The sequence below is a fragment of the Gorilla gorilla genome, chromosome 12 (genome assembly GCF_029281585.2).
Source record: "Gorilla gorilla gorilla isolate KB3781 chromosome 12, NHGRI_mGorGor1-v2.1_pri, whole genome shotgun sequence".
In the NCBI taxonomy this organism is placed as follows: domain Eukaryota; kingdom Metazoa; phylum Chordata; class Mammalia; order Primates; family Hominidae; genus Gorilla; species Gorilla gorilla.
Window position 1 is genome coordinate 96,957,111 of NC_073236.2, and position 12,392 is coordinate 96,969,502.

The window sequence follows — 12,392 nt, forward strand, 5'->3', positions numbered from 1 at the left end:
TCGGGCTCACACTGTAGAATGAAGTGCCCAGAATATTCGATCCCCACGGCCAGCTAGGGACCCCGCCACAGTGGAGCGCCTCGCCACCTCCATCCGCCCTCCTGTGGTCCGGGACTAGGTGCAGTTACAGGACCCGCCTAAGAAGAGCACTAGAAGGACGCAGTGGGTGGATGTCCGAGTTCGAGCGGCTGGATGTCGCGCGGTGGCAACAAGTAGCTCGGAAAAGGGGTATTGACAGTCCACTGCGAGCTGCTTCCTGCTTGCGGCCAATGGGGACGTGCGGCAGAGCAGTTAGAAACAAGAAGGGAGAAGACTAAAGAGAGACTCCTTACTTCTGGCAACGAGATACACAAAAGAGGTTGTGGACATCCAAAAGGGTCTTGCTCCAGGTGAGGCTCGAACTCACAACCTCGGCATTGCTCTGCATGTACTGCTGTATAAGTACCGCGCGCTAACCGATTGCGCCACTGGAGCTCTGCTGAATGGGCCTCGCGATGGCTCTATCAGGGTGCGCTGGCGCCCGCCGCGGGCCTCGGCAGAGCATGCGCGTTCGCGGAGCGAGCCCAGGCCCGAGCCTTCTGCGACTTCGCGCCGAGCTCCCGGCTGTTCCGCAGCCGAGCGAGCCGGGGAAGCCTGCGAGTGTCGCCCTCGGGGATGGAGGGGCCGCCTAGCCTGGCCGTGACGGGAGGGCCACGGGGGCGCTGCAAAGAGCGCAGCGCGCAGCCCCGGGCCTCGCCGTAGGAGGAGCGGCCCCAGCGCCTGCGGCCGGAAAACCCCCTCTATGGGCTTCGCGTCCCGGAGCCGGCCCGCGAGGGGCAGGGCCCAGGCCGGGGAAGCGGCAGGCGGGCCTCGCCGCGGTGGTGACGCGGTCCGGGGGTGGGGCTGGGGCTGGGGCTGGGGCTGAGCCGGGCGGCCTTGCTCCCGCGCCCCGGGGAGGCCCGATCCGACTGCCCGCGGGGCCCCCCGGAAGGAGAGCGTCCGGAGCCCCCCAGTGGCGGCTGTCGGGGGCGCCCCGGCCGAGCGAGGCCAGGGGCTGGGGGCGGCGCGCGGCTGTGGCTTGGCGCCTAGTCCGGCTCGCGAGGTTCCGGCAGCTCTTGGGCCCTCCAGGCAGGAGGCGGGGCCCCGAAACCCGGCCAGGCCACCCCAAGCGGAGGACGCGGAGATAGCCCGGGCTTTGGAGGAGTTGCAGCCCAAACCCTGCGTGTTTTGTTGGGCCACAAAATGTTTGATGTTAAAACTAATTTCCATTATTTAAAATCAGGCGATCTCATACAAACATCTAGATATCCATTTAAAAACAAAACAAAATCTAAACACTGCACCCAGGGCTGAATTATGACTGTTCTTGGCCGTAGGCACTTTTGTCTTCGTGAGCTCCTGTCCTCCATTTAAAAAAAAAGAAAAAGTTTTGGAAAATTATATTTTACCACTGTGATGATATAAAAATGAATGTAATTCAAGCTGAATTTATTGCTATATTCATATTACTATTTTTCATTTAATACTATATTCGTTTTCTTCTCATTTCAAAAGAAATTAACATTTAAATTTTTTCTGGTCTATGCACTGTGCCTGTTGTACCTAATTGATAAGCCTGCCGGGAAGCTGGTCCTCCAGGGAAGGTAGCAGCCACCTCCGGAGTGCCAGCCACCTCCCGAGTGCCCACCACCCCCATCTCTTCCTTCAGGCTTGTCTCACTCATCTTGATGGTCTCTGAGCACCTGTTGGCATGTTGGTCACCTGTTTGATGACGTCTGCTCTCCTGGGAGAGCCAGCCGAGCAAACAACAGAATGATTATGGCAATAATGGGGGAAACTGCATGAGCAAGCGATGGACAGAATGAAGGTCATTTGTGTAGTCACCTTGAGGGTGACTTGGCCACAGTAACAGATTGTGTTAGGGTGACAGATGTCAAGCAGTGGGATGGTACTGGACCGTAGAAGGACTTGAAACTCGAGCAGAAGAGTTAAAGTGATCAGGTAGACCATGAGGAGGTAGCAAAAGATTCTGTGTAAGGCAGGGGGCTTCCCGAAGGAGTTTTTAGGAAAGTCTCCGTAGAAAGAAGCCCGGGGAGGCTGTTTCCAGATGGTTTTGTAAGCTGAGAGACACACCTGGAGAATCAGGAACTCACAACAGGGATGGTCAACACCTCGCAAGATCCCACCCCGCACCAGGCAGGTGGTGGGATACAGGGCTCTTTACAGCATGCCAGGATTAGGGCTCCTTGGAGCCCTTGTGGATGAGGCCAGGGTAAATCAAGGGCAACAGAGAGTGATCCGTTAAATAAGTTCTTCCTGGAAGCTGGAACAGGATGTAAAGGTAAATGCATGGTTTGTGCAGGGTGGGGATGATTTTTCCCCCCTAAATTGAAAGGGGTTAATTCCTGGTAACAAGTAAATTGTGGACTCATGCACAGCGTGTTCTCAAATCCCGTAGCATTTGCAGAATCTGCCCTTCCTCTGGAGTCTCTCAGGCAGAGCCCACCTGGTGAACCATGAGCAGCAGAGTTGGCCCTCGGTGGTCCAGCGTCCCCTCCCACTAGCCCCATTCATGGATCTACTCCTTTATTGGTTCCACAGATACTGACTGATCCCCGACTGCATGTAAGGGGAAGGCAGCCCCTCATAAAGTGAACCTAAATTGCTTAGCCCCCAAGAATATTGGTTCTCTAATGAGGCTAGTGTGGGTAAGGCTGCACCTGGTGAAGGGGGCAGGGTCAGAAACTCTGCTGCTGGAGATCTTTTCCAGCAAGGAAAAGTCTCCTGGGACCTGAAAGGCACTTAACCTCACCCAGACTGCCGCTAAAGAACAATGAACTTAGGAGTCTTCGCTGTGGTCCTCTTAAGTTTGTAAGAGACTGTAATAAGTCTCTTACTCTCTCCGGGCCTCAGTTTCCTCATCTATAAATTGAAGAATCTAGACCAGATAAGAGGTCTCCAGCCTGGCTTGACTAGTGGAGGACCCCTTTTACCATGTATACTCTTGCCAACACCTTGGAAGTATTTTATCATGCAATAATTTGTGTATGATGTGTAATAGAGAAGGGATTGTTAAATAAAACTTACTTTAGATCCATGTATAACATTAAAACAGTAATACCGGCTGGGCACTTTGGCTCACACCTGTAATCCCAGCACTTTGGGAGGCCAAGGCCGGTGAATCACTTGAGGCCAGGAGTTTGAGACCAGCCTGGCCAACATGGCGAAACCTCCTGTGGGTTGCAGTGAGCTGAGATCACACTATTGCACTTCAGCCTGGGCGACAGAGAGAGACCCTGTCTCAGTAAATAAATAAATACAGCAGTAATATCTATATTATTAAAAGACTAGTTTCAACCTTTTCACATTTTCCAAGTAATGCAAAATGTTTAATTATGTAAGGGGAAAGCATGCTTTGTTAACAAATATCTTTTAAAATAACATATATCTGGTATTGGAACAAATGTATATTAAAATGTATGAAACTTAATGACTCATTGTAGCATCAAAAATAGACAAAAACTGCTTTCCTAAATGAATGTTTGGAATTTATGCCTTTTGCATTTTTTTTAAAAAACTGGTTTATTTTTATTACTTTCATTTTTTGTGTCTAAATGATGAGATAAAACAGAAGGGTTCAGACTGCTGTATGCAAGTGACATTCTGCAAATAGCATGATGTGGGTATGGCTGGTCTTCATTTCTAATAATGAGAGGCCAAATCAGATCTAATGGTCACTATATTTTCTCTATGACTTTGGTTTCAGATATACAAGAGACACCGTGATGAGCCATATAAACAGTTTGATGGGCTGAATGCAATTTGTAGGTCTAGTGAATGAAAATCGTCTTGGTTCAAAATTGTAGAATTCTCATTTTATGGTCCTCATTTACTCTATTCCACCAAATGTTTTATATTTTCTATTTTTAGCAAGCATTTCATTATGGGTATATATTAAGCAGCATATGACTTTTAAAAATATTGCTGTAGAGTAGGCAAAGCCCACATGAGAAGCCACCCAAGCAGCTGTCACATGAACGCATATCTGGTGTTCAAGGAATGAATGCTTCATGTACCGGTGAGCACGCATTCAGAGGCTTCCAAAGTGATTCCATTTTAATGGGTAGCGGGGGATCTTAAAGGATTATTTTAATTGTTATTTTTCCAAATGGAAATGTAAAAGACGCCACTGCCACGTGCAACACTGTGGACCTTTCTGAATGCCTTTCAGAACCCCCTCCATTTGTCAGTGTCTGAGGTCCCCTCCTGTCCTGATAGTCCATGATGCTCCCCAGCATCCCTGGGGAAAATGACCCCTTATTTTCCCTTAGGAGGAGAAAGAGGTGTAGGTCTCAAGGCCCATGCTCTAGGGAAGTGTGATGCAGATTTGAACCAATTACACAGAGACTGGAACATATGATAATTTGAGGGATCCCATCAAATTGCCTGGATTGACACCGAAATGAAGAAGTGGTGAGAGCCTGTCAGATGAGAAAAATTTTAAAGAGTGGTAATGTCCAGTGTTGATGAGAGTGTGGGGAAATGGATAGTCTTTAGTTGGTTTTGTTTTTAAGATAGTTTATCAGAATCTGTCAGTGTTTTAAATGCATGTATCTTTTGATCCAGCAGTTTCTATAAGATTCTCTCTTACAGATATATGCATACTTGTGAACAAATATACCATATTTCATCAAATCTGAAACACTCTAAATTGTAAAATGTGCTATTATTTTATGTACCATTAAGAAAACAAAACCTACCGTTTTAACTATGACACAGTCCTTTCATATCACTTAGAATTGCGTCTTGTACTCATTAAGATCGCTCCTAGCCGGGCGTGGTGAGTCACACCTGTAATTCCAGCACTTTGGGAGGCCGAGGTGGGCAGATCACGAGGTCGGGAGATCGAGACCATCCTGCCTAACATGGTGAAACCCCATCTCTACTAAAAATACAAAAAATTAGCCAGGCGTGGTGGTGGGTGCCTATAATCCCAGCTACTCGGGAGGCTGAGGCAGGAGAATGGTGTGAACCCGGGAGGCGGAGGTTGCAGTGAGCCGAGATCGCGCGACTACACTCCAGCCTGGGCGACAGAGCGAGACTCCATCTCAAAAAAAAAAAAAAAAAAAAAAATCGATCCTATGGATGACTCAATGTATTTTTAATCATATGTTCCTCTGGAGAGCCATTGCTTTCTGCTCACCTTTTCAGCCGCATAGTTTCTGTCACTGACAAACACTTCAAGGAGGACAGCAGCTCAGGGTGCTGAGCTCACCTGAATGCACTTCTCTTCTCCATGAAATTTTGGCCCCTTAGCCCTTAGGCTGCCTTGGTGGTTCATCGTTGGATTCAGACAGATTGGGGGTAGGGTGGGGTATTTACAGAATTTCTAGCTACTAGCAGTGGGAAGGTTAGTTTCATGGAAGCTGATGTATCTGTAGATAATGTGACCACATAATTTATCCTCCAAACAGGGACATTTCTGAGAGTCAAAAGGAGCACTGTTAATAATACTGGACCAACAAGCATGAATTGTGCCGTCCCGGACAATTTGGAACATATGGTCACCCTAATCCTTGCTCCCTTTTGTGTTACCATAAATATATAAACCATAATTAGGGAAAACTCCTTGTTAAACGTCTCTATAAGAACATGGATGGGGTGTGTACCAGTCCATTTCATACTGCTCTGCTCCAAATTCGCCCTTCTTGGCCCTGCTTTGTGATCTTGGAGCTGGACCCTGAAAGTATTTGTCTTGTCAGCTGGTGCCACTGTTAGGTCTTGTCAGTAGAAAGTGCTAGAAGAACACTAGAAGGGACTTCTCTTCCTAGCTCAGTGCTTTTCTTCTGGCTCCTACAGCACAGCTGCCAGTGGGCGGCTTCCTGGTGAGATTTTGCCAGCACCCAACAGAGTTTCCTGCTTGCCATCCTCAGCCTGCAGCGCCTCAGCAAACTCCTCCACCATCCGCAGGCCCCGGTGCCACCCTCAACAGTGAGCTCTGAATCTCAGCCTTGGAGGGGAGGGAGAGTTTGTTGCTTCCTTGGGTTCCCTATGTCAGCCCTAGAGGTAGTGGCTTCTCCCTTTGTTATTCCTGAATTATCTAGAGTTCCATTTACCCTTCTTCGTAATGAATCCTCCTTTACTAGTTAATAATTTTTTACATTAAATTTTCCCTATTCAAACTACTGGTGTGTCTGAATCCTGACTGATAGGATGCATTAATTATTTCTTTTCACTTGTTGGAGAACAACAGCCTTCAAAGAACATGGAGAACATGGTGGTTGGTGGGTAAAAGTAATACACTTACATAGTACTTGTCATGTGCTAGGCACCAACTCCAACAACTTGACACCCTATGAAGCAATTTCATCCTCACAGCAACCCCATGAAGCAAGTAGCATTCTCATTTCCTTTCACCGATGAGGAACGTGCAGCACAGTGAGGTCGTGCAGTTTACCAAAACAAGTGGTAAAGCTAAGATTCAAATACAGATTGTGCAAGTGAAGATCCATGCCCTCAAACTGTATGGAGTAGATGGCTCATTTTGCCACTTGGAGAACAGTGAGCAAGCCTGGCCTTGACAACTCTGTGCCTCTCAGGGTCACCCCCAAGAGAGGCTCTTGTCAGGCTCACAGAAGCCTGTGTATTGGTGGCCAAAGCATTCCAACTTGAAACATGGGAAAGACCAGTTAGAATTCTGACCCCTAGAGAGGTGAAAACCATGACCCAGGCATGCTGGGCGCCTCTGTGCCTAGATTCCCCTCTGCTGAGGAATGGGGAGGGTTCCTCTGTCAATCCTGGCAAGAGATGAACCCAAACCTATTGGACCAGATAGAGGTCTCGGAGGCCAAAGCACAGATGATGACTTTCCTGTAAGAGGACAAAGGAAGAGTTTCAACAGAGCCCGCCAGGGAGCTCTAGGGTTTCAGTAACACTCAAGGTGTTCCTTAGGTCAAAATTTTTGGGTGAGTGGGAAAGCCCACCTTGTGGGGAAGAAGAAAGACAAGAAACTGGAGTAAAACAATCTACATCCATGTTTCTGCTCAACCAACTGGTTGAGTGACTTCAATAGTTGTCCATTGATCATATATACCACAGTTGGCTGAGCCATTCTCCTATTGATGGATATCCTAGGCTCTTTCCTGTGTGGGGCTTTTACAAGCTTCTAGGAGCATATGTGTACAAGTATTTTTTATTTTTATTTCTCTTGGATAAATACAGAAATGGAATTGCTGGGTTGTAAGGTATGTTTCTGTATAGTTTCTTTGTTTTTAGCATTTTTATTGTGGCAAATTACACATAAAATTTACCATTTTAACTGTTTTTAAATTGTACAGTCCAGTGGCATTTAGTACATTACCACGCCCGGCTAATTTTTGTATATCTCCTGACGTCAAGTGATTTGCCTGCTTCAGCCTCCTAAAGTGCTGGGATTACAGGCGTGAGCCACCGCACCTGGCTATTTTTTTCTTTTTATAGTGGCAAAATATACAGAACATAAAATTTACCATTTTAACCCTTTTTAAGTGTGTGATTCAGTGGCATTAAATACATTTACATTGTTGTACAACCATCTCCACTATTCATCTCCGCAAATTTTTCTCACCTCAACTGAAACCCCATACCCATTAAACAATAACTCTCCATTACCTCCTCCCCCGAGCCCAGTAACCACTATTTTACCTTCTGTCTCTACAAATTTGACTATTCTAAGTATTCATAAAAGTGGAATCATACAATATTTGTCCTTTTGTGTATGGTTTGTTTCACTTAGCGTAATATTTTTAAGGCTTATTTATGTTGTAACATCTATCAAAACTTCATTTCTTCTTAAGGCTGAATAATATTTCATTATATGTGATACTACGTTTGGTTTATACATTCATCTGTCAATAGACGCTGGGTTGTTTTCATCTTTTAGTTATTGTGAATAATGTTACTACTAACATCGGTGTACAAATATCTGTTTGAGTCCCTGCTTTCAGTTCTCTTGGGTGTATCTCTAAAAGTGGAATTCCTGGAAGATACAGTTAATTCTATGTTCAATTTTTTTGATAAGCCACCATACAGTTTTCCACAGCAGCTGTGCCATTTTTACATTCTCACTAAAAATACACAAGAGTTCCACATCTTCACCAACACTTGCCATTTTATGTTTTGGTTTGTTGTGGTTGCTGTTGTTTTTATAATAGCCATCCTAATGAAATGAAGCACTATCTCACTGTAGTTCTGATTTGCGCATCCCTAATCATTAGTGATGTGAGCATCTTTTTATGGGTTTATCAGCCATTTATATATCTCCTTTGGAGGAATGTCTGTCAAGTCCTTTGCCTATTTTTTAAATTCTGTTGCTTGTTTTTTTTGTTGTTGAGTTTGGGGAGTTGTTTTATATTCTGGCTATTAACCCGTTACCAGATACATGGTTTGCAAATATTTTCTCCCATTTTGTAGCTTGCCTTTTCACTCTCTTGATAGTGTCCTTTGATGCACAAACGTTTTTAATTTTGATAAAGGTCCTATGTTTGGTGGTTGTTTGGGGCTTTGTTTTTGAGACAGGGTCTATCTCTGTTGCCCAGATCGGAGTGCAATGATGCGATCATAGCCCACTGCAACCTCAGACTCCTGGGCTCATGCAATCCTCCTGCCTGAGCCTCCCCAGTACATGGGACTATAGGCACACGCCACCACTGTCTGCGAACTTTTTTTTTTTAATTAGAAATGAGGTCTTGCCATGTTTCGCAGGCTTGTCATGACCTACTGGCCTCAAGGGATTTTCCCACCTCAGCCTCCCAAAACACTGGGATTACGGACATGAGCCCCAGAACCCGACCCCTATGTTTAGTTTTATAAGAAACTATGGAACTCTTTTTTTCAAATTAGTTGTGCCACCTTATACTCCCACCAGTAATGTTGAGAGTTCCAGTTGCTTTACATCCTCACCAATGCTTCATATTGTCAGTCTTTAATTTTAGCCATTCTACCGGGTGTGTAATAGTATCTCATTGTATATTTAATTTGCATGTTAATTTGCATTGTATATTTAATTTGCATATATTTAATTTGAGCATGTCATTAATTGCTCAACTAATGATGTTGAGCAATATTTTGTGTGTGCTTATTGGTCATCTGTGTATCTTTATAAAATGGTTGCTCAAACCTTTTGCCCATTGTTTTGTTGTTTTTTTGTTTGTCTTCTTTTTTGTTTTTGAGTTTTGGTCTTTTTTTTTAATTAAGTTGTAGGAGTGGCTAAATGCCTTTGGTAAGTCATTGATTTTCTGTTTCTTTATCTGTAGGTAGCAAGTATGAATTCCTCCATGACATCTGGGCTACAAGAAATGCCAAGCTTGGCCACTGCTCACAGTACCCGGGACTCATAAGAATCTATGCATGCCTTCTCCCATCTAAGACATGCGGGATCCATGCCAGGAAGAATGAGGCACATGCCAGAGGATATGGGGACTGGGAGGAGGGCACTAACCCAGAGTGATTTGAAATGAGGTAGCATTCAATGGTCCCTGGCAAAAAAGAGAAAGAAGACGAGGGAGCTGAAAAATGTCTTCATGGAGAAAGGAGGGAGGGAAGACAGGGAGGGAGGGATGGTCCAACTGGCCCTGGAGCAGGGGAAAATGGAAACGTAGCAGATATATAAGCTAAACTGAAATCTCAGCACAGAGCTGGCCTATGAATTTCTCCCAGAGGGACCTTCTGCCTGTGGGGTAAAAGGGAGCATAAATTTCCAGTTCTGTTTGCAGAGAGCCCTGAGGAACTGACACTGACCACAGCCAGATGAGAGGCCGTCTCCTCAGCTGCCAAATTCTGCTCTGCGCTGCCCAGAAGGGTCTTAGCTAGGGTAGCTGGCTCCATCCCAGGGCCAACAGCCAATTTCGATTACATTAAGGAGGCAGTGTATTGGGGGACCAACAAGTTTTATTGTTTGATACCCTGATCTTAGAACCTAACCCTCCCAGAGGTGCAAATCACAACCATAAACAAATGTATTGTAATAGAGAATTAAGCTTATAAAGATATATCAGTCAGGGGACAGAAACTATACCAATTATTTAACAGAGACAATGTAATACAGAGAACCGTTAACTAGGTTTATGGTTATTAACTAGATAACTGAAAAGTCAAAAAAACAAATCTGCAGTATCACTTAAGTTAGTAACTGCAAGAAGCAGCTACCCACTCTTGGGCTGAGAGAACAAAGGAAGAAGTTGAACCACTAAAGCTTAGAAGTTGGAGGAAGAGCCCTCTGCATAATTGAAACTCAGACTTCTGAGGAAAGGCTCCAGCATCTGCACTGGCATCTCTGCTGTGGTCACTTTAAAGCTGGTTCTGCAGGTATTGGGAAAACCACAGGGTGGGTTTGGAAACTGCTAAGGGAGCCAGGGCTTAGTGGCTCACGCCTGTAATCCCAACACTTTGAGAAGCCAAGGTGGGAAGATCACTTGAGCCAAGGACTTTGAGAGCAGCTTTGGCAGCATCTCGAGGACCTATCTCTACAAAAAATTTAAAAATGAATCCAGTGTGGTGGTGCGCACCTGTAGTCCCAGCTGCTTGGGAGGCTGAGGCAGGAGGATCACTTGAGCTCAGGAGTTCAGGGTTGCAGTGAGCTGTCACCACACCACTGCACTCCAGCCCGGAGCAACAGAGTGAGACAGCTCCAGAGTGAGACCCCCGTCCCTACCACTACTACTGCTAATAATAATAATAGTGCCAAGCTTGTGAAACCTGGTCCAAATGGAAAGTGATAAGTACTCAACTATCTCCCTCAGTGGGTGTGAATAAGGACACTTCCAGCCTCATCCTTTGGCCACTCAAGGAACCAGCCTCAGGATGAAGCTGATGCTATGGGTAGCAGATGGGAGGGATGGAAAGAACCAGGGTCCATGATGGTGCTGCTGAGTCACGGGCTCACTCTCCTCTGGGTATCCAGTTGTGTAAGCCCTCTGTCTTTCTGTTGATTACAGCATTGTTTAACTAAGGCCTCTGCTACTTTGCGGCCACAAGCATCTTGATGGATTAGGAAAGCAAAAAAGAGGATAAAAAAGAAACCAGGAAAAGGGATGTGTGGTCGATGAAATAATCCTTCTTGGTTCTTTTCAAAAATCTCCTGTCCTGATCCCCGGAATCTGAGTACGTCACCTTACAAAACAAAAGGGGATGTTGCAGATGTGATTAAGTAGTTCGATGAAGAGATTATCCTGGATTATCTGGGTAGGCCCAATGTAATCACAAGGATTAGTTACAGAGGAAATGTGACAACAAAAAAAGAGAATGAAATGATGTGTTTTAATGAAGAAGGAAGGCACCCTGTGAGCCAAGGAATGCAGGTGGCTTCTAGAAGGTGGAAAAGGCAAGAGAACAGATTTTCTTCTAGAGTTCTCAGAAATAATGCAGCTCTGACAATACCTTGATTTAGCCTATAAGACCCATTCAGACTTCTGACCTTCAAAACTATAAGACAATACATTTGTGTTGTTTTAAGGCACTAAGTTTGTGATTTTTTTCAATTTATTTTATTTTATTTTTTCGTAGAGACAGCATCTGGCTATATAGCCCAGGCTGGTCTCAAATTCCAGGCCTCAAGCCATCCTTCCTCCCTGTCCTCCCGAAGTGCTGGGATTATAGGTTTGAGCCACCATGCTGGGCCTGTGGTAATTTCTTATAGCAGCTATAGGAAACTAACACAGCATGGTAATTAGAAAACCAAAAGAAGATGCTACGAATAAGTACAAATGTAGCGATAATTAAATAGATATGAAAGAGTTGAATCCAATGACTACTAAACACGTAACTAACAGATTGGATTTTTTTTAAACTCCAGGTAGGTGCCCTTCATGAAAGGTATATCTAAAACAAAATGATGCAGGGAAACTATATACCTGTTGTCTCAGTTATCTACTGCAGTATAACAAACCACCCTCAAAACTTAATGACTTAGTGCCGGGCACGTGGCTCATGCCTATAATCCCAGCACTTTGGGAGGCCGAGGCGGGTGGATCACTTGAGGTCAGGCGTTCGAGACCAGCCTGGCCAACATGGTGACATCCTGTCTCTACTAAAAATACAAAGTTAGCCAGGCATGGTGTCACGCGCCTGTAATCCCAGTTACTTGGGAGGCTGAGTCAGTAGAATCACTTGAACCCGGGAGGTGGAGGTTGCAGTGAGCCAAGATTGTGCCACTGCACTTCAGCCTGGGCGACAGAGTGAGGCTGTCTCAAAAAACAAAACAAAACCAAACCTTAATGACTTAGGAAGGTGGCTTTAGTGGCAGCATGAAGCACACCCTGATTGCCGAGGAACAAGAGTGCAAAGCTAAGAAACTGAGGCATTTTGAAGAGTTTGAAGACACTTGGCTTCCTTATCTGAGCCCCAAAGACGAATTCTATCAGCCGTGGCAGCTGAAA

The 12,392-nt window shown here is 45.3% G+C and overlaps 1 non-coding gene across 1 annotated transcript; it reads right to left on the reverse strand.

Annotated features, from left to right (window-relative positions):
- Nucleotides 1-381: 381 nt before the first annotated feature.
- On the reverse strand, nucleotides 382-474 carry TRNAI-UAU (transfer RNA isoleucine (anticodon UAU)). Its single transcript is given in 2 exon segments — nucleotides 382-417; nucleotides 437-474. It is a non-coding gene; the product is annotated as a tRNA-Ile (tRNA).
- Nucleotides 475-12,392: the final 11,918 nt, after the last annotated feature.